Source organism: Alosa pseudoharengus, unplaced genomic scaffold (assembly GCF_046254945.1).
Source record: "Alosa pseudoharengus isolate Yale_2024_CS ecotype anadromous, Long Island Sound unplaced genomic scaffold, YU_APseudo_1.1 YU_APseudo_1.1_scf_5, whole genome shotgun sequence".
In the NCBI taxonomy this organism is placed as follows: Eukaryota; Metazoa; Chordata; class Actinopteri; order Clupeiformes; family Clupeidae; genus Alosa; species Alosa pseudoharengus.
In genome coordinates, this window is record NW_027468837.1 from 16,110,804 (window position 1) to 16,132,841 (window position 22,038).

Genomic DNA, 22,038 nt, shown 5'->3' on the forward strand with positions numbered 1-22,038 from the left:
GAGTATTTGTATGGATTCAAAGATGAAGTGAATTGATGTTGGAGGTCAAAGGTCAAATGTCAAGGTGAAAAACACCTTGAGTGTTATATCTCAAGAACGCCTTGACACACAAGGTCTTTTGGTACGACGGTTTGTATGAACTCAAAGATTAAGAGATTTAATGTTTTGTTTTTTTTTCAAGGAATTTCCCCACCAACATTAAGCCAGCAGATCCACTATTGTAATTCCATCCACTATTGTAATTCCTCTGGCATTACATTCTAGTTTTATTTGATATTGTTCTTTTTGCATAGCATCATTAAGCAATTTCAATTTAAGAACAAATAAAACATTGTCATTAACTGAAATTGAATTGAACTGAAAATCTACTGAGACATGTCAAAACACGTCTTTACAAAAGACAAGGGCAGCTTCATGTCAAAGCTATTTGACGTCATTACAGAAGAATAAATGCATTTCATAGAAAGCACAGTATTATAGCCATTGCATTAAGATTTCTTAAAAATTAAGATAGTCATATTTCTCCATTATCTCCAAGGCCTCAGTGGTGCTTCCTAAGAAAAATAACATTTGCTTTGAAAATAAAGCGTAATTGATTGCTTGGATATCATGTGATTATGACAAAGTTTTCATGTACAACCATGAAAATTACATTATTGTCTCAAAATGTTCAGTAGAAAGAAACTACACCTACAGTTTCTATCCATAAGGTTATGTTTCAAAGGAAACAAAAATGTGCTTTTCAAAATGAAGCATAATTGATTCATTGCATATCAATGAAATAGTATTCGAGTGTGTTACCATAACATGTATAACCATAAAAAAATCAGGACATTTATCCCTTTCTTCAAAAAATCTATTACTTATAGGTTACCATCTGGAATCATTGACATTCTTTTGAAATGAAAAAAAAAAAAAAACAATTGCATTTGCAGGCTTAAACAAAAGCTATCTTAAAAATAACTTTTTTAAAAAACTTGTAAGAAAGTATTCGCTTATGACAATTGGCAGTCCATATCACAGATATGGTATTCCATATTTCCTCCTGGAAATGATCTTACATTCTTTTCAGATAAAAAGAAAACATAACGCTTTGCAGGCTTAACCAATGAAAGTCTTAGTTCATGCTGAACTATACTTCATAGTTTTCTACCAAGGCCTCCAGGGGGCGCTCTTGGCTGGACTCTTCTCTTTGTTCAAAGCTATTTGTGGTTATTACAGCACATAAGAGATGCATTTAATTGGAAACACAACATTCATGTTTCTTAATTATTAAGAAAGTTTCACATTTCTCATTGTTGAGATAAAAAAAAATCCCTCATTGAGAGAATTCCATTAATGAAGTCAGTGCAGTTTCCTAAGAAACAACAGTTTACTTTAAAAGTAAGCAGGGTGTAGTAATTATTTCAATAACATAGTATTTCAAATATTTCAAGCTGTGAAAATATCACCAATATGGCTATTTTGCAAATTATAGAACTTGCCACTTGTAAGAAAGTCTTCGCTGAAGACAATTGACAGTCCATATCACAGATATGGTATTCCATATTTGCTCCTGGAAATTATCTTTTCAGATAAAAAGAAAACATAACACCTGCATTTGCAGGTGTAACCAATGACAGTCTTAGTTCATGTTGAACTATACTTCATAGTTTTCTACCAAGGCCTCCAGGGGGCGCTCTTGGCTGGACTCTTCTCTTTGTTCAGTGTGTGCTGATTCAGCACACTAAACTGAAGCAGGGCTTGATCTGGCATGTCCTCATCAGAGGACGGCTTCTGGGTCTGGAAGTGGCTCAGCACAGTTCCATGACTTTTTGACAGGAAGTGAACATCTTCTTTGGCACACGTGAAGAATCCCTGAAGAACATCATCAGATGAAGGCAGAGTCTTATGCTGGAGCTGTCGTCTCAGGAGGCAAACGGTCATCTCCAGAATGTCAGCTTTCTCCAGCTTGGAGTCGGGCTGCTGGTTGGGGAGCTGTGGACCCAGGAGATCCTTGAGGTCCTCAATACTTTTGTTAATGCGATCCCTTCGCATCTTCTCCACAATGGGTTTTCTTATCTGCAAATAGGAAGTAGATGTCATTAATACATTTGGTCTTTAAATATGCACAGAGTGTGAAGTCAATGAACGTTTTTGGAAAAACTGAAAGAGATTGGTTACAATATTTACCTTAAGGTTCAGACTCAGGTGTTCCTTTGGGTAATCTGCTGTTGAAGTGATTGTAGGCGCCATTGCTGTAGCTGCAGTAGATCTCTCTGTCTAGAGTGAATCTGATCAGCACTGGCTTCATGTCCTCGATTTATACTCCCAGATCTCCATATGAATGTGTGGGTCTTGGGCTGGTTGGAGTTTCTCACAGTCAGCAGCCAATGGCTGAGCTGCAGAGGACAATGAGGAGTGTGGAGCTGCCACATGCTGGATTCTCCCATTGCTGGGGCACAATGGTCAAACCTCAGGGGAACAGGTGCTGGGTTGGGGGTGATGGAGAGAGACCCACAGACCCACTGTGTGGATGTGGGAAAGGACTGACCCTGTGAGGAGAGTTAATCTGCTGCCTGATGTTGGGGTCAATGATGCTGACAGGGCAAACGTTGCTCACCACTGTATACACACGTGTGGTGGTGTGTTCATGCATGTCACAGCCTTTAGTGTTTGAGAGTTCAAATATTGTGAAAATATAAGATCTTAAAGCAATATTTACTACAGCATTCTTGAAACATGCCACAAGAAGTTTGAAAATTCTTGTTAAAATGTTTTAAGCATTCATGCAAGCTATAACTTTTTTTCAAGCTCTGTGGTTTTGTGAATTCTTTAATCAGAAAAATGCAATAAAAATAACAGCTTGTTCCAAATTGCATTGCAGTTTGAAATACAATCTTTGTGAAAATGACACAGACTTTACAGTTTGAGAGTTCAAACATTCATATTCGAGAAGTAATATTTGCAGAATTCTTGAGAAAAAATTTTTCATGTCTTTTGCAACATACAAGAATTGTTGGGGCTGTTCATGCATCAAGATAGATATCAAATAAAAAAATATTTTTTGCTCTTTTCTCTGTATTTCAGAAATACTGCAGTGCAGTTCGTAATGACATCTTGGTGAAAATATGGAGGGAAAATTGTCTTCAGGAGTTCTGCAGATGTCCTCCTCTGTCATGTTGCTGGTAGAGTTTTGAGTTTCCCACACTCAGGCCTCTATACATTACAAAAGCTTCTCATGTCACCCATGTTGAGGAATGACGTCTATCAGCTCTGTGTTGTGCTGTAAACAGACAATGACATCACAAACCATCTGGAGGGGAAAAAAAACCCTTATTGGCTGAGCTTTGATGTGATTCACCAAATGTTTGATTTTAACGTCATCATTCAAGAATATACTGCAATTGGACTGAAGAACAAGGATTCAGAAGATAACTTTAGACATTTCATTTTAGAGACTAGTCTACTCATTCCTCAGTACATAAGATATTCCTTCTTGATTTGGTTTATTAAATTATACCATTCATGCATACTAACACATTACCTTGAACACGCTGAAGTGCATGACGTTGTTGAAAAAGTACAGCCTTGATGATATGTACATTTTTGAGAAATTATTTAATTATTACCAGTATTGTAGCACACACGCCTATTCCCTTGAGTGTTTGTGGAATCACCAGTGGGACTATGAATGTCAATGACCAGGAACTGAGACTCTCCTCTCCAGAGCTTTCCCACACTTTGACCATTGACAGTCCCCTGTGAATAATGGAAGTGTGCCTTATCGGGACTGGATAAGGGCATCAAGACTAACATTTAATCTTAACCATAACCATAACCTTAACCTTAATTAAATTTACAATGGATCTTCAGGTTGAGTGTCCTTCTTCAAGTGGTAGCAATTTTACAGGCCTCCTGACTTTGAGATGCATGCATTTCAGTTTTGAACAAACTGAAACATTTCTCATTTGTTATCAGAATTGTATACAAAACAGGTATATGTACAGTACATGTATGTTGTTTAGTAAACATTATTTGATTTGACCCTAATTTTCTTACTGAAGAGCTCTACAGATTCTGCCCTGATATTAGCATCACAGTTTTTTGTAAAACACCAAGCAAATTCTGATGTTTCAACATTGTGTCTATTGTCCCACAGGAGGTCTGTGAGAGAGTCCACCACGCTTTCCCACACTCTCTCCATTCTCTGCTCTTCAATGGGGGAACAATAGAAGTGTGTCTCATTACCCTCCACATAAGTCAAGGAGCTTCATCCCCCTGCTGCCCAGCTGACAGTGAGAGCAGTGGGGTCTAATTCAGTTTCTATGCAACCACTGGATTAGATTACATTTATGAATTGTTTTGATTTAACAAACATCGAGTATGAATAATATGAGATATAACATTTCTTCAAATTCATTATGATACTTTAAGGCAAGAAACACTATCCACATTCATAATGCCATACTCAAGCATATTTTATGAGCCTGTATGACGACTGTAAAACAAAGATGATGCATTTTTCTACATTTTCCTTCACTATCACATTTGTATAGTGTTTTGAAAGCTGTAATGTTCCAATATGATCAGCATGAATGAAAAGATCAGTGAACCAATCCTGCATTTTGGTTTCATTGCCAAAACATTGAACATGCATGCATGCATACGCAGTCTATCAATGTTGATGAAATTGTGTTGGTTTCAACAAACATCAGAAACAAATAGATAGAACCATTTTGCATTTAATTGGAATATTGTAAAATAATCCTGTCAAAAGGGGTTTTAATTATACAGACGAAAACATGCCAGAGCAGTTAGATACATCATTTAGTGTATACTATCATGTCAGCTCTAACCGCTTCTAGCATGAACTGTCTAATTTAAACAGCCGGAAGCCACAACTACTTACCCAGTGACATAATTGCTTGGTTCTTCATAGACACCGTGAACATCAAATCACAGTGTGTTTCAACAGGTGCCACTGGATCCAATAGTTGGCTAAACATGTTGCAAAAACATCTCCAAATCTCAAGGTTGTTGGAATGCCTTTATAATGAAATGATGTGGAATTGAAATTCAGGTACAGTTACTTTCCAGCCCACAGATGCTGACCATCTGAGCATACTGTTATTTTTTTACTAATGATATGGATAAAGAAATGAACCTTCTGAAGTTACTTTACTGCAGAGGTAACTATTTGTTGACATTTTTTACGCACACTGTTTAGCTAGATTTCTGCTAAGAAAATATATGTAAACAATGCATTCTTTACAAAAGCAAACAGTTATGGGGAAGCTTGGGTGAGGTTTGGGCTTTATGATGTACAGCAAGGAGTGGTTGATTAAAAAAGGCTGGCAATGAATTTACTTAACACAGCTGTCTATTGACTATTTTTAAGTCTGACTTTCCTTAAACTAGAGCTACATGACTATTAATAGTAACTATTGATAAAAGAGAGACAAGCGAGAGTCAAATATGCAGAGATTGATTTATTGTACTTTTCTGGCTTGATAATTAAGCCATTTGAAATCAATAAAAATGTGTAACAACTTAGAACAAAATTATTGTCTATTGACATTGTTGAACAGGTTGATCTCTACTGAGACAAATATAACAGGTCTTTATAAAAGACAATGAAAGCTTCATATCAAAGCTATTTGTGGTTATTACAGCACATAAGAGATGCATTTCATTGAAAACACAACATTCAAGTTTCTTAAATGTTAAGAAAGTTTAACATTTCTCCCATTGTTAAGTTAAGTGAGAAAACCTCCTTCCTTGAGAATTCCCATTAATTAAATCAGTTTCTAACATCTTAGAACAAAATCCTTGTCTATGTGACATCAGTCAACAAGTTGATCTCTAATGAGACAAACATAACAGGTCTTTATAAAAGACAATGGAAGCTTTACATCAATGCTAGTTGTGGTTATTACAGCACATAAGAGATGTATTTCATTGAAAGCACAACATTCATGTTTCTTAAATGTTAAGAAAGTTTTACATTTCTCATTGTTGAGATAAAAAAATCCCTCATTGAGAAAACTCCATTAATGAAGTCAGTGCAGTTTCCTAAGAGACAACAATTTACTTAGTAAACAGGGTGTAGTCATTATTTCAATAACATAGCATTTGAGTTATTTTCAGCTGTGAAAATATCACCAATATTTTGCAAATTATAGAACTTGCCACTTGTAAGAAAGTCTTCGCTGAAGACAATTGGTATAGTCCATATCACAGATATGGTATTCCATATTTCCTCCTGGAAATGATCTTACATTCTTTTCAGATAAAAAGAAAACATAACGCTTTGCAGGCTTAACCAATGAAAGTCTTAGTTCATGCTGAACTATACTTCATAGTTTTCTACCAAGGCCTCCAGGGGGCGCTCTTGGCTGGACTCTTCTCTTTGTTCAAAGCTATTTGTGGTTATTACAGCACATAAGAGATGCATTTAATTGGAAGCACAACATTCATGTTTCTTAATTATTAAGAATTATTAATCCCTCATTGAGAGAATTCCATTAATGAAGTCAGTGCAGTTTCCTAAGAAACAACAGATTACTTTAAAAGTAAGCAGGGTGTAGTGATTATTTCAATAACATAGTATTTCAATTATTTTCAGCTGTGAAAATATCACCAATATGGCTATTTTGCAAATTATAGAACTTGCCACTTGTAAGAAAGTCTTCGCTGAAGACAATTGACAGTCCATATCACAGATATGGTATTCCATATTTGCTCCTGGAAATTATCTTTTCAGATAAAAAGAAAACATAACACCTGCATTTGCAGGTTTAACCAATGACAGTCTTAGTTCATGTTGAACTATACTTCATAGTTTTCTACCAAGGCCTCCAGGGGGCGCTCTTGGCTGGACTCTTCTCTTTGTTCAGTGTGTGCTGATTCAGCACACTAAACTGAAGCAGGGCTTGATCTGGCATGTCCTCATCAGAGGACGGCTTCTGGGTCTGGAAGTGGTTCAGCACAGTTCCATGACTTTTTGACAGGAAGTGAACATCTTCTTTGGCACACGTGGAGAATCCCTGAAGAACATCATCAGATGAAGGCCGAGTGTTATGCTGGAGCTGTCGTCTCAGGAGGCAAACGGTCATCTCCAGGATGTCAGCTTTCTCCAGCTTGGAGTCGGGCTGCTGGTTGAGGAGCTGTGGACCCAGGAGATCCTTGAGGTCCTCAATACTTTTGTTAATGCGATCCCTGCGCATCTTCTCCACAATGGGTTTTCTTATCTGCAAATAGGAAGTAAATGTCATTAATACATTTGGTCTTTAAATATGCACAGAGTGTGAAGTCAATGAACGTTTTTGGAAAATCTGAAAGAGATTGGTTACAATATTTACCTTAAGGTTCAGACTCAGGTGTTCCTTTGGGTAATCTGCTGTTGAAGTGATTGTAGGCGCCATTGCTGTAGCTGCAGTAGATCTCTCTGTCTAGAGTGAATCTGATCAGCACTGGCTTCATGTCCTCTATTTATACTCCCAGATCTCCATATGAATGTGTGGGTCTTGGGCTGGTTGGAGTTTCTCACAGTCAGCAGCCAATGGCTGAGCTGCAGAGGACAATGAGGAGTGTGGAGCTGCCACATGCTGGATTCTCCCATTGCTGGGGCACAATGGTCAAACCTCAGGGGAACAGGTGCTGGGTTGGGGGTGATGGAGAGAGACCCACAGACCCACTGTGTGGATGTGGGAAAGGACTGACCCTGTGAGGACAGTTAATCTGCTGCCTGATGTTGGGGTCAATGATGCTGACAGGGCACACGTTGCTCTCCACTGTATACACACGTGTGGTGGTGTGTTCATTTACAGTATGTCAAAGTCTTTCTGTTTGAGAGTCATATTGTGCACTCTCCTTTAATGACTGGCTGAGAAAACATATCTGAGATCTTTAAGTAATTATACTACAGAATTCTTGAAACATTCACCAACAACAACAAGTCTAAAAACTCTTGGAGTTTTTATGCATTTATGCAAGCTTTAACTTTTGTCAAGCTCTGTCTGTGCTTTTGTGAACTCATGAATTAAAAAAATGCAATAGGAATGACAAATTTTGCCATGTTGCTGCACTGCTGCAGTGTAGTCTGTAATACAAATCTTTGTGAAAGTAACAATATGGAGGGAAATTGTCTTCGGAACATTCCCTTCCCTCTGTCTTCAGGAGTTCTGCAGATGTACCAGATGTCCTCCTCTGTCATGTTGATGGTAGAGCGGTCATTTGAGTTTCCCACACTCAGGCCTCTATGCATTACAAAAGCTTCTCTAATCACCCATGTTGAGGAATGGTGACTATCAGCTCAGAGAATGACATCACAAACCATCTGGAGGGAAAGAATGTTATTGGCTGAGCTTTGATGTGATTCAGGAAATTCATGATTTCAACGTCAAAATTCAAGACCAAACTGGAGTTGGTTTGAAGAAGGATTCATATTAGAGTTTAGACTTTTTAGTTTCTGCATGAATACATTAATACTCACAGAGACTAGTGTACTCATTCCTCAGTACATTAGAGATTCCTTCTTGATTCTTTAATTATGCCATTCATGCATGCTAACTTTTTACCTTGGCTTGAACACACTGCAGTGCGTGGGTCTGACGTTGGTCATAAAGTAAAGTCTTGATGATATGCAATTTTTTGAGGAATCATTTCATTATTATCTGATACCGCATAGTGCACCTTACCACATCACAGAATTCATAGTTTACCCCACCTCTTATTTTACCACTACGCCCCTGATTATTAGTATAGCACACACGCCTATTCCCTTGAGTGTTTGTTGAATCACCAGTGGGACTGTGGATGTCAATGACCAGGAACTGAGACTCTCCTCTCCAGAGCTTTCCCACACTTTGACCATTGACAGTCCCCTGTGAATAATGGAAGTGTGCCTTATCAGGACTGGATAACGGCATCAAGGCAAACATTTATTCTCACCTACAATTAAGCAGTTTACAATGGATCTTCAGGTTGAGTGTCCTTCATCCAGTGGTAGCATTATTACAGGCCTCCTGACTTTGAGATGCATGCATTTCAGTTATGAACAAACTGAAACATTTCTCATTTGTTATCAGAATTGTATACAAAACAGGTATATGTACAGTACATGTATGTTGTTTAGTAAACATCATTTAATTTGACCCTTTATTTTCTTACTGAAGAGCTCTACAGATTCTGCCCTGACATTAGCATCACAGTTTTTTGTAGAACACCAAGCAAATTCTGATGTTTCAACATTGTGTCTATTGTCCCACAGGAGGTCTGTGAGAGAGTCCACCACGCTTTCCCACACTCTCTCCATTCTCTGCTCTTCAACGGGGGAACAATAGAAGTGTGTCTCATTACCCTCCACATTAGTCAAGGAGCTTCATCCCCCTGCTGCCCAGCTGACAGTGAGAGCAGTGGGGTCTAATTCAGTTTCTATGCAACCACTGGATTAGATTACATTTATGAATTGTTTTGATTTAACAAACATCGAGTATGAATAATATATGATATAACATTTCTTCAAATTCATTATGATACTTTAAGGCAAGAAACACTATCCACATTCATAATGCCATACTCAAGCATATTTTATGAGCCTGTATGACGACTGTAAAACAAAGATGATGCCTTTTTCTACTTGATATAACATTTTCCTTCACTATCACATTTGTATAGTGTTTTGAAAGCTGTAATGTTTCAATATGATCAGCATGAATGAAAAGATCAGTGAACCAATCCTGCATTTTGGTTTCATTGCCAAAACATTGAACATGCATGCAATAGTAGACGCAGTCTATCACTGTTGATGAAATTGTGTTGGTTTCAACACACATCAGAAACAAATAGATAGAACTATTTTGCATTTAATTGGAATATTGTAAAATAATCCTGTATTTTACTACTTTTGTACTTAATTTCTGTGAATGTCTAGAGTCAAAAGGGGTTTTAATTATACAGACGAAAACATGCCAGAGCAGTTAGATACATAATTTAGTGTATACTATCATGTCAGCTCTAACCGCTTCTAGCATGAACTGTCTAATTTAAACAGCCGGAAGCCACAACTACTTACCCAGTGACATAATTGCTTGGTTCTTCATAGACACCGTGAACATCAAATCACAGTGTGTTTCAACAGGTGCCACTGGATCCAATAGTTGGCTAAACATGTTGCAAAAACATCTCCAAATCTCAAGGTTGTTGGAATGCTCTCATAATGAAATGATGTGGAATTGAAATTCAGGTACAGCTACTTTCCAGCCCACAGATGCTGACCATCTGAGCATACTGTTATTTTTTTACTAATGATATGGATAAAGAAATGAACCTTCTGAAGTTACTTTACTGCAGAGGTAACTATTTGTTGACTTTTATTACGCACACTGTTTAGCTAGATTTCTGCTAAGAAAATATATGTAAACAATGCATTCTTTATGATACAAAAGCAAACAGTTATGGGGAAGCTTGGGTGAGGTTTGGGCTTCATGATGTACAGCAAGGAGTGGTTGATTAAAAAAGGCTGGCAATTGACAGTGAATTTACTTAACACAGCTGTCTATTGACTATTTTTAAGTCTGACTTTCCTTAAACTAGAGCTACATGACTATTAATAGTAACTATTGATAAAAGAGAGACAAGCGAGAGTCAAATATGCAGAGATTGATTTATTGTACTTTTCTGGCTTGATAATTAAGCCATTTGAAATCAATAAAAATGTGTAACAACTTAGAACAAAATTATTGTCTATTGACATTGTTGAACAGGTTGATCTCTACTGAGACAAATATAACAGGTCTTTATAAAAGACAATGGAAGCTTCATATCAAAGCTATTTGTGGTTATTACAGCACATAAGAGATGCATTTCATTGAAAACACAACATTCAAGTTTCTTAAATGTTAAGAAAGTTTAACATTTCTCCCATTGTTAAGGTAAGTGAGAAAACCTCCTTCCTTGAGAATTCCCATTAATTAAATCAGTTTCTAACATCTTAGAACAAAATTGTCTATGTGACATCAGTCAACAAGTTGATCTCTAATGAGACAAACATAACAGGTCTTTATAAAAGACAATGGAAGCTTTACATCAATGCTAGTTGTGGTTATTACAGCACATAAGAGATGTATTTCATTGAAAGCACAACATTCATGTTTCTTAAATGTTAAGAAAGTTTTACATTTCTCATTGTTGAGATAAAAAAAATCCCTCATTGAGAAAACTCCATTAATGAAGTCAGTGCAGTTTCCTAAGAGACAACAATTTACTTAGTAAACAGGGTGTAGTCATTATTTCAATAACATAGCATTTGAGTTATTTTCAGCTGTGAAAATATCACCAATATGGCTATTTTGCAAATTATAGAACTTGCCACTTGTAAGAAAGTCTTCGCTGAAGACAATTGGTATAGTCCATATCACAGATATGGTATTCCATATTTCCTCCTGGAAATGATCTTACATTCTTTTCAGATAAAAAGAAAACATAACGCTTTGCAGGCTTAACCAATGAAAGTCTTAGTTCATGCTGAACTATACTTCATAGTTTTCTACCAAGGCCTCCAGGGGGCGCTCTTGGCTGGACTCTTCTCTTTGTTCAAAGCTATTTGTGGTTATTACAGCACATAAGAGATGCATTTAATTGGAAGCACAACATTCATGTTTCTTAATTATTAAGAAAGTTTCACATTTCTCATTGTTGAGATAAAAAAAAATCCCTCATTGAGAGAATTCCATTAATGAAGTCAGTGCAGTTTCCTAAGAAACAACAGATTACTTTAAAAGTAAGCAGGGTGTAGTGATTATTTCAATAACATAGTATTTCAATTATTTTCAGCTGTGAAAATATCACCAATATGGCTATTTTGCAAATTATAGAACTTGCCACTTGTAAGAAAGTCTTCGCTGAAGACAATTGACAGTCCATATCACAGATATGGTATTCCATATTTGCTCCTGGAAATTATCTTTTCAGATAAAAAGAAAACATAACACCTGCATTTGCAGGTTTAACCAATGACAGTCTTAGTTCATGTTGAACTATACTTCATAGTTTTCTACCAAGGCCTCCAGGGGGCGCTCTTGGCTGGACTCTTCTCTTTGTTCAGTGTGTGCTGATTCAGCACACTAAACTGAAGCAGGGCTTGATCTGGCATGTCCTCATCAGAGGACGGCTTCTGGGTCTGGAAGTGGTTCAGCACAGTTCCATGACTTTTTGACAGGAAGTGAACATCTTCTTTGGCACACGTGGAGAATCCCTGAAGAACATCATCAGATGAAGGCCGAGTGTTATGCTGGAGCTGTCGTCTCAGGAGGCAAACGGTCATCTCCAGGATGTCAGCTTTCTCCAGCTTGGAGTCGGGCTGCTGGTTGAGGAGCTGTGGACCCAGGAGATCCTTGAGGTCCTCAATACTTTTGTTAACGCGATCCCTGCGCATCTTCTCCACAATGGGTTTTCTTATCTGCAAATAGGAAGTAAATGTCATTAATACATTTGGTCTTTAAATATGCACAGAGTGTGAAGTCAATGAACGTTTTTGGAAAATCTGAAAGAGATTGGTTACAATATTTACCTTAAGGTTCAGACTCAGGTGTTCCTTTGGGTAATCTGCTGTTGAAGTGATTGTAGGCGCCATTGCTGTAGCTGCAGTAGATCTCTCTGTCTAGAGTGAATCTGATCAGCACTGGCTTCATGTCCTCTATTTATACTCCCAGATCTCCATATGAATGTGTGGGTCTTGGGCTGGTTGGAGTTTCTCACAGTCAGCAGCCAATGGCTGAGCTGCAGAGGACAATGAGGAGTGTGGAGCTGCCACATGCTGGATTCTCCCATTGCTGGGGCACAATGGTCAAACCTCAGGGGAACAGGTGCTGGGTTGGGGGTGATGGAGAGAGACCCACAGACCCACTGTGTGGATGTGGGAAAGAACTGACCCTGTGAGGACAGTTAATCTGCTGCCTGATGTTGGGGTCAATGATGCTGACAGGGCACACGTTGCTCTCCACTGTATACACACGTGTGGTGGTGTGTTCATTTACAGTATGTCAAAGTCTTTCTGTTTGAGAGTCATATTGTGCACTCTCCTTTAATGACTGGCTGAGAAAACATATCTGAGATCTTTAAGTAATTATACTACAGAATTCTTGAAACATTCACCAACAACAACAAGTCTAAAAACTCTTGGAGTTTTTATGCATTTATGCAAGCTTTCACTTTTGTCAAGCTCTGTCTGTGCTTTTGTGAACTCATGAATTAAAAAAATGCAATAGGAATGACAAATTTTGCCATGTTGCTGCACTGCTGCAGTGTAGTCTGTAATACAAATCTTTGTGAAAGTAACAATATGGAGGGGAAATTGTCTTCGGAACATTCCCTTCCCTCTGTCTTCAGGAGTTCTGCAGATGTACCAGATGTCCTCCTCTGTCATGTTGCTGGTAGAGCGGTCATTTGAGTTTCCCACACTCAGGCCTCTATGCATTACAAAAGCTTCTCTAATCACCCATGTTGAGGAATGGTGACTATCAGCTCAGAGAATGACATCACAAACCATCTGGAGGGAAAGAATGTTATTGGCTGAGCTTTGATGTGATTCAGGAAATTCATGATTTCAACGTCAAAATTCAAGACCAAACTGGAGTTGGTTTGAAGAAGGATTCATATTAGAGTTTAGACTTTTTAGTTTCTGCATGAATACATTAATACTCACAGAGACTAGTGTACTCATTCCTCAGTACATTAGAGATTCCTTCTTGATTCTTTAATTATGCCATTCATGCATGCTAACTTTTTACCTTGGCTTGAACACACTGCAGTGCGTGGGTCTGACGTTGGTCATAAAGTAAAGTCTTGATGATATGCAATTTTTTGAGGAATCATTTCATTATTATCTGATACCGCATGGTGCACCTTACCACATCACAGAATTCATAGTTTACCCCACCTCTTATTTTACCACTACGCCCCTGATTATTAGTATAGCACACACGCCTATTCCCTTGAGTGTTTGTTGAATCACCAGTGGGACTGTGGATGTCAATGACCAGGAACTGAGACTCTCCTCTCCAGAGCTTTCCCACACTTTGACCATTGACAGTCCCCTGTGAATAATGGAAGTGTGCCTTATCAGGACTGGATAACGGCATCAAGGCAAACATTTATTCTCACCTACAATTAAGCAGTTTACAATGGATCTTCAGGTTGAGTGTCCTTCATCCCGTGGTAGCATTATTACAGGCCTCCTGACTTTGAGATGCATGCATTTCAGTTATGAACAAACTGAAACATTTCTCATTTGTTATCAGAATTGTATACAAAACAGGTATATGTACAGTACATGTATGTTGTTTAGTAAACATCATTTAATTTGACCCTTTATTTTCTTACTGAAGAGCTCTACAGATTCTGCCCTGACATTAGCATCACAGTTTTTTGTAGAACACCAAGCAAATTCTGATGTTTCAACATTGTGTCTATTGTCCCACAGGAGGTCTGTGAGAGAGTCCACCACGCTTTCCCACACTCTCTCCATTCTCTGCTCTTCAACGGGGGAACAATAGAAGTGTGTCTCATTACCCTCCACATTAGTCAAGGAGCTTCATCCCCCTGCTGCCCAGCTGACAGTGAGAGCAGTGGGGTCTAATTCAGTTTCTATGCAACCACTGGATTAGATTACATTTATGAATTGTTTTGATTTAACAAACATCGAGTATGAATAATATATGATATAACATTTCTTCAAATTCATTATGATACTTTAAGGCAAGAAACACTATCCACATTCATAATGCCATACTCAAGCATATTTTATGAGCCTGTATGACGACTGTAAAACAAAGATGATGCCTTTTTCTACTTGATATAACATTTTCCTTCACTATCACATTTGTATAGTGTTTTGAAAGCTGTAATGTTTCAATATGATCAGCATGAATGAAAAGATCAGTGAACCAATCCTGCATTTTGGTTTCATTGCCAAAACATTGAACATGCATGCAATAGTAGACGCAGTCTATCACTGTTGATGAAATTGTGTTGGTTTCAACACACATCAGAAACAAATAGATAGAACTATTTTGCATTTAATTGGAATATTGTAAAATAATCCTGTATTTTACTACTTTTGTACTTAATTTCTGTGAATGTCTAGAGTCAAAAGGGGTTTTAATTATACAGACGAAAACATGCCAGAGCAGTTAGATACATAATTTAGTGTATACTATCATGTCAGCTCTAACCGCTTCTAGCATGAACTGTCTAATTTAAACAGCCGGAAGCCACAACTACTTACCCAGTGACATAATTGCTTGGTTCTTCATAGACACCGTGAACATCAAATCACAGTGTGTTTCAACAGGTGCCACTGGATCCAATAGTTGGCTAAACATGTTGCAAAAACATCTCCAAATCTCAAGGTTGTTGGAATGCTCTCATAATGAAATGATGTGGAATTGAAATTCAGGTACAGCTACTTTCCAGCCCACAGATGCTGACCATCTGAGCATACTGTTATTTTTTTACTAATGATATGGATAAAGAAATGAACCTTCTGAAGTTACTTTACTGCAGAGGTAACTATTTGTTGACTTTTATTACGCACACTGTTTAGCTAGATTTCTGCTAAGAAAATATATGTAAACAATGCATTCTTTATGATACAAAAGCAAACAGTTATGGGGAAGCTTGGGTGAGGTTTGGGCTTCATGATGTACAGCAAGGAGTGGTTGATTAAAAAAGGCTGGCAATTGACAGTGAATTTACTTAACACAGCTGTCTATTGACTATTTTTAAGTCTGACTTTCCTTAAACTAGAGCTACATGACTATTAATAGTAACTATTGATAAAAGAGAGACAAGCGAGAGTCAAATATGCAGAGATTGATTTATTGTACTTTTCTGGCTTGATAATTAAGCCATTTGAAATCAATAAAAATGTGTAACAACTTAGAACAAAATTATTGTCTATTGACATTGTTGAACAGGTTGATCTCTACTGAGACAAATATAACAGGTCTTTATAAAAGACAATGGAAGCTTCATATCAAAGCTATTTGTGGTTATTACAGCACATAAGAGATGCATTTCATTGAAAACACAACATTCAAGTTTCTTAAATGTTAAGAAAGTTTAACATTTCTCCCATTGTTAAGGTAAGTGAGAAAACCTCCTTCCTTGAGAATTCCCATTAATTAAATCAGTTTCTAACATCTTAGAACAAAATTGTCTATGTGACATCAGTCAACAAGTTGATCTCTAATGAGACAAACATAACAGGTCTTTATAAAAGACAATGGAAGCTTTACATCAATGCTAGTTGTGGTTATTACAGCACATAAGAGATGTATTTCATTGAAAGCACAACATTCATGTTTCTTAAATGTTAAGAAAGTTTTACATTTCTCATTGTTGAGATAAAAAAAATCCCTCATTGAGAAAACTCCATTAATGAAGTCAGTGCAGTTTCCTAAGAGACAACAATTTACTTAGTAAACAGGGTGTAGTCATTATTTCAATAACATAGCATTTGAGTTATTTTCAGCTGTGAAAATATCACCAATATGGCTATTTTGCAAATTATAGAACTTGCCACTTGTAAGAAAGTCTTCGCTGAAGACAATTGGTATAGTCCATATCACAGATATGGTATTCCATATTTCCTCCTGGAAATGATCTTACATTCTTTTCAGATAAAAAGAAAACATAACGCTTTGCAGGCTTAACCAATGAAAGTCTTAGTTCATGCTGAACTATACTTCATAGTTTTCTACCAAGGCCTCCAGGGGGCGCTCTTGGCTGGACTCTTCTCTTTGTTCAAAGCTATTTGTGGTTATTACAGCACATAAGAGATGCATTTAATTGGAAGCACAACATTCATGTTTCTTAATTATTAAGAAAGTTTCACATTTCTCATTGTTGAGATAAAAAAAAATCCCTCATTGAGAGAATTCCATTAATGAAGTCAGTGCAGTTTCCTAAGAAACAACAGATTACTTTAAAAGTAAGCAGGGTGTAGTGATTATTTCAATAACATAGTATTTCAATTATTTTCAGCTGTGAAAATATCACCAATATGGCTATTTTGCAAATTATAGAACTTGCCACTTGTAAGAAAGTCTTCGCTGAAGACAATTGACAGTCCATATCACAGATATGGTATTCCATATTTGCTCCTGGAAATTATCTTTTCAGATAAAAAGAAAACATAACACCTGCATTTGCAGGTTTAACCAATGACAGTCTTAGTTCATGTTGAACTATACTTCATAGTTTTCTACCAAGGCCTCCAGGGGGCGCTCTTGGCTGGACTCTTCTCTTTGTTCAGTGTGTGCTGATTCAGCACACTAAACTGAAGCAGGGCTTGATCTGGCATGTCCTCATCAGAGGACGGCTTCTGGGTCTGGAAGTGGTTCAGCACAGTTCCATGACTTTTTGACAGGAAGTGAACATCTTCTTTGGCACACGTGGAGAATCCCTGAAGAACATCATCAGATGAAGGCCGAGTGTTATGCTGGAGCTGTCGTCTCAGGAGGCAAACGGTCATCTCCAGGATGTCAGCTTTCTCCAGCTTGGAGTCGGGCTGCTGGTTGAGGAGCTGTGGACCCAGGAGATCCTTGAGGTCCTCAATACTTTTGTTAACGCGATCCCTGCGCATCTTCTCCACAATGGGTTTTCTTATCTGCAAATAGGAAGTAAATGTCATTAATACATTTGGTCTTTAAATATGCACAGAGTGTGAAGTCAATGAACGTTTTTGGAAAATCTGAAAGAGATTGGTTACAATATTTACCTTAAGGTTCAGACTCAGGTGTTCCTTTGGGTAATCTGCTGTTGAAGTGATTGTAGGCGCCATTGCTGTAGCTGCAGTAGATCTCTCTGTCTAGAGTGAATCTGATCAGCACTGGCTTCATGTCCTCTATTTATACTCCCAGATCTCCATATGAATGTGTGGGTCTTGGGCTGGTTGGAGTTTCTCACAGTCAGCAGCCAATGGCTGAGCTGCAGAGGACAATGAGGAGTGTGGAGCTGCCACATGCTGGATTCTCCCATTGCTGGGGCACAATGGTCAAACCTCAGGGGAACAGGTGCTGGGTTGGGGGTGATGGAGAGAGACCCACAGACCCACTGTGTGGATGTGGGAAAGAACTGACCCTGTGAGGACAGTTAATCTGCTGCCTGATGTTGGGGTCAATGATGCTGACAGGGCACACGTTGCTCTCCACTGTATACACACGTGTGGTGGTGTGTTCATTTACAGTATGTCAAAGTCTTTCTGTTTGAGAGTCATATTGTGCACTCTCCTTTAATGACTGGCTGAGAAAACATATCTGAGATCTTTAAGTAATTATACTACAGAATTCTTGAAACATTCACCAACAACAACAAGTCTAAAAACTCTTGGAGTTTTTATGCATTTATGCAAGCTTTCACTTTTGTCAAGCTCTGTCTGTGCTTTTGTGAACTCATGAATTAAAAAAATGCAATAGGAATGACAAATTTTGCCATGTTGCTGCACTGCTGCAGTGTAGTCTGTAATACAAATCTTTGTGAAAGTAACAATATGGAGGGGAAATTGTCTTCGGAACATTCCCTTCCCTCTGTCTTCAGGAGTTCTGCAGATGTACCAGATGTCCTCCTCTGTCATGTTGCTGGTAGAGCGGTCATTTGAGTTTCCCACACTCAGGCCTCTATGCATTACAAAAGCTTCTCTAATCACCCATGTTGAGGAATGGTGACTATCAGCTCAGAGAATGACATCACAAACCATCTGGAGGGAAAGAATGTTATTGGCTGAGCTTTGATGTGATTCAGGAAATTCATGATTTCAACGTCAAAATTCAAGACCAAACTGGAGTTGGTTTGAAGAAGGATTCATATTAGAGTTTAGACTTTTTAGTTTCTGCATGAATACATTAATACTCACAGAGACTAGTGTACTCATTCCTCAGTACATTAGAGATTCCTTCTTGATTCTTTAATTATGCCATTCATGCATGCTAACTTTTTACCTTGGCTTGAACACACTGCAGTGCGTGGGTCTGACGTTGGTCATAAAGTAAAGTCTTGATGATATGCAATTTTTTGAGGAATCATTTCATTATTATCTGATACCGCATGGTGCACCTTACCACATCACAGAATTCATAGTTTACCCCACCTCTTATTTTACCACTACGCCCCTGATTATTAGTATAGCACACACGCCTATTCCCTTGAGTGTTTGTTGAATCACCAGTGGGACTGTGGATGTCAATGACCAGGAACTGAGACTCTCCTCTCCAGAGCTTTCCCACACTTTGACCATTGACAGTCCCCTGTGAATAATGGAAGTGTGCCTTATCAGGACTGGATAACGGCATCAAGGCAAACATTTATTCTCACCTACAATTAAGCAGTTTACAATGGATCTTCAGGTTGAGTGTCCTTCATCCCGTGGTAGCATTATTACAGGCCTCCTGACTTTGAGATGCATGCATTTCAGTTATGAACAAACTGAAACATTTCTCATTTGTTATCAGAATTGTATACAAAACAGGTATATGTACAGTACATGTATGTTGTTTAGTAAACATCATTTAATTTGACCCTTTATTTTCTTACTGAAGAGCTCTACAGATTCTGCCCTGACATTAGCATCACAGTTTTTTGTAGAACACCAAGCAAATTCTGATGTTTCAACATTGTGTCTATTGTCCCACAGGAGGTCTGTGAGAGAGTCCACCACGCTTTCCCACACTCTCTCCATTCTCTGCTCTTCAACGGGGGAACAATAGAAGTGTGTCTCATTACCCTCCACATTAGTCAAGGAGCTTCATCCCCCTGCTGCCCAGCTGACAGTGAGAGCAGTGGGGTCTAATTCAGTTTCTATGCAACCACTGGATTAGATTACATTTATGAATTGTTTTGATTTAACAAACATCGAGTATGAATAATATATGATATAACATTTCTTCAAATTCATTATGATACTTTAAGGCAAGAAACACTATCCACATTCATAATGCCATACTCAAGCATATTTTATGAGCCTGTATGACGACTGTAAAACAAAGATGATGCCTTTTTCTACTTGATATAACATTTTCCTTCACTATCACATTTGTATAGTGTTTTGAAAGCTGTAATGTTTCAATATGATCAGCATGAATGAAAAGATCAGTGAACCAATCCTGCATTTTGGTTTCATTGCCAAAACATTGAACATGCATGCAATAGTAGACGCAGTCTATCACTGTTGATGAAATTGTGTTGGTTTCAACACACATCAGAAACAAATAGATAGAACTATTTTGCATTTAATTGGAATATTGTAAAATAATCCTGTATTTTACTACTTTTGTACTTAATTTCTGTGAATGTCTAGAGTCAAAAGGGGTTTTAATTATACAGACGAAAACATGCCAGAGCAGTTAGATACATAATTTAGTGTATACTATCATGTCAGCTCTAACCGCTTCTAGCATGAACTGTCTAATTTAAACAGCCGGAAGCCACAACTACTTACCCAGTGACATAATTGCTTGGTTCTTCATAGACACCGTGAACATCAAATCACAGTGTGTTTCAACAGGTGCCACTGGATCCAATAGTTGGCTAAACATGTTGCAAAAACATCTCCAAATCTCAAGGTTGTTGGAATGCTCTCATAATGAAATGATGTGGAATTGAAATTCAGGTACAGCTACTTTCCAGCCCACAGATGCTGACCATCTGAGCATACTGTTATTTTTTTACTAATGATATGGATAAAGAAATGAACCTTCTGAAGTTACTTTACTGCAGAGGTAACTATTTGTTGACTTTTATTACGCACACTGTTTAGCTAGATTTCTGCTAAGAAAATATATGTAAACAATGCATTCTTTATGATACAAAAGCAAACAGTTATGGGGAAGCTTGGGTGAGGTTTGGGCTTCATGATGTACAGCAAGGAGTGGTTGATTAAAAAAGGCTGGCAATTGACAGTGAATTTACTTAACACAGCTGTCTATTGACTATTTTTAAGTCTGACTTTCCTTAAACTAGAGCTACATGACTATTAATAGTAACTATTGATAAAAGAGAGACAAGCGAGAGTCAAATATGCAGAGATTGATTTATTGTACTTTTCTGGCTTGATAATTAAGCCATTTGAAATCAATAAAAATGTGTAACAACTTAGAACAAAATTATTGTCTATTGACATTGTTGAACAGGTTGATCTCTACTGAGACAAATATAACAGGTCTTTATAAAAGACAATGGAAGCTTCATATCAAAGCTATTTGTGGTTATTACAGCACATAAGAGATGCATTTCATTGAAAACACAACATTCAAGTTTCTTAAATGTTAAGAAAGTTTAACATTTCTCCCATTGTTAAGGTAAGTGAGAAAACCTCCTTCCTTGAGAATTCCCATTAATTAAATCAGTTTCTAACATCTTAGAACAAAATTGTCTATGTGACATCAGTCAACAAGTTGATCTCTAATGAGACAAACATAACAGGTCTTTATAAAAGACAATGGAAGCTTTACATCAATGCTAGTTGTGGTTATTACAGCACATAAGAGATGTATTTCATTGAAAGCACAACATTCATGTTTCTTAAATGTTAAGAAAGTTTTACATTTCTCATTGTTGAGATAAAAAAAATCCCTCATTGAGAAAACTCCATTAATGAAGTCAGTGCAGTTTCCTAAGAGACAACAATTTACTTAGTAAACAGGGTGTAGTCATTATTTCAATAACATAGCATTTGAGTTATTTTCAGCTGTGAAAATATCACCAATATGGCTATTTTGCAAATTATAGAACTTGCCACTTGTAAGAAAGTCTTCGCTGAAGACAATTGGTATAGTCCATATCACAGATATGGTATTCCATATTTCCTCCTGGAAATGATCTTACATTCTTTTCAGATAAAAAGAAAACATAACGCTTTGCAGGCTTAACCAATGAAAGTCTTAGTTCATGCTGAACTATACTTCATAGTTTTCTACCAAGGCCTCCAGGGGGCGCTCTTGGCTGGACTCTTCTCTTTGTTCAAAGCTATTTGTGGTTATTACAGCACATAAGAGATGC

At 37.6% G+C, this 22,038-nt stretch overlaps 4 pseudogenes; all 4 read right to left on the reverse strand.

The window, feature by feature from the left end:
* Nucleotides 1-1,656: 1,656 nt before the first annotated feature.
* LOC143104471 (transcription factor HES-5-like) lies at nt 1,657-2,293 on the reverse strand (annotated as a pseudogene).
* Nucleotides 2,294-6,827: 4,534 nt separating this feature from the next.
* LOC143104382 (transcription factor HES-5-like) lies at nt 6,828-7,464 on the reverse strand (annotated as a pseudogene).
* A 4,573-nt stretch (nt 7,465-12,037) lies between these two features.
* LOC143104413 (transcription factor HES-5-like) lies at nt 12,038-12,674 on the reverse strand (annotated as a pseudogene).
* Nucleotides 12,675-17,248: 4,574 nt separating this feature from the next.
* On the reverse strand, nt 17,249-17,885 carry LOC143104411 (transcription factor HES-5-like; annotated as a pseudogene).
* Nucleotides 17,886-22,038: the final 4,153 nt, after the last annotated feature.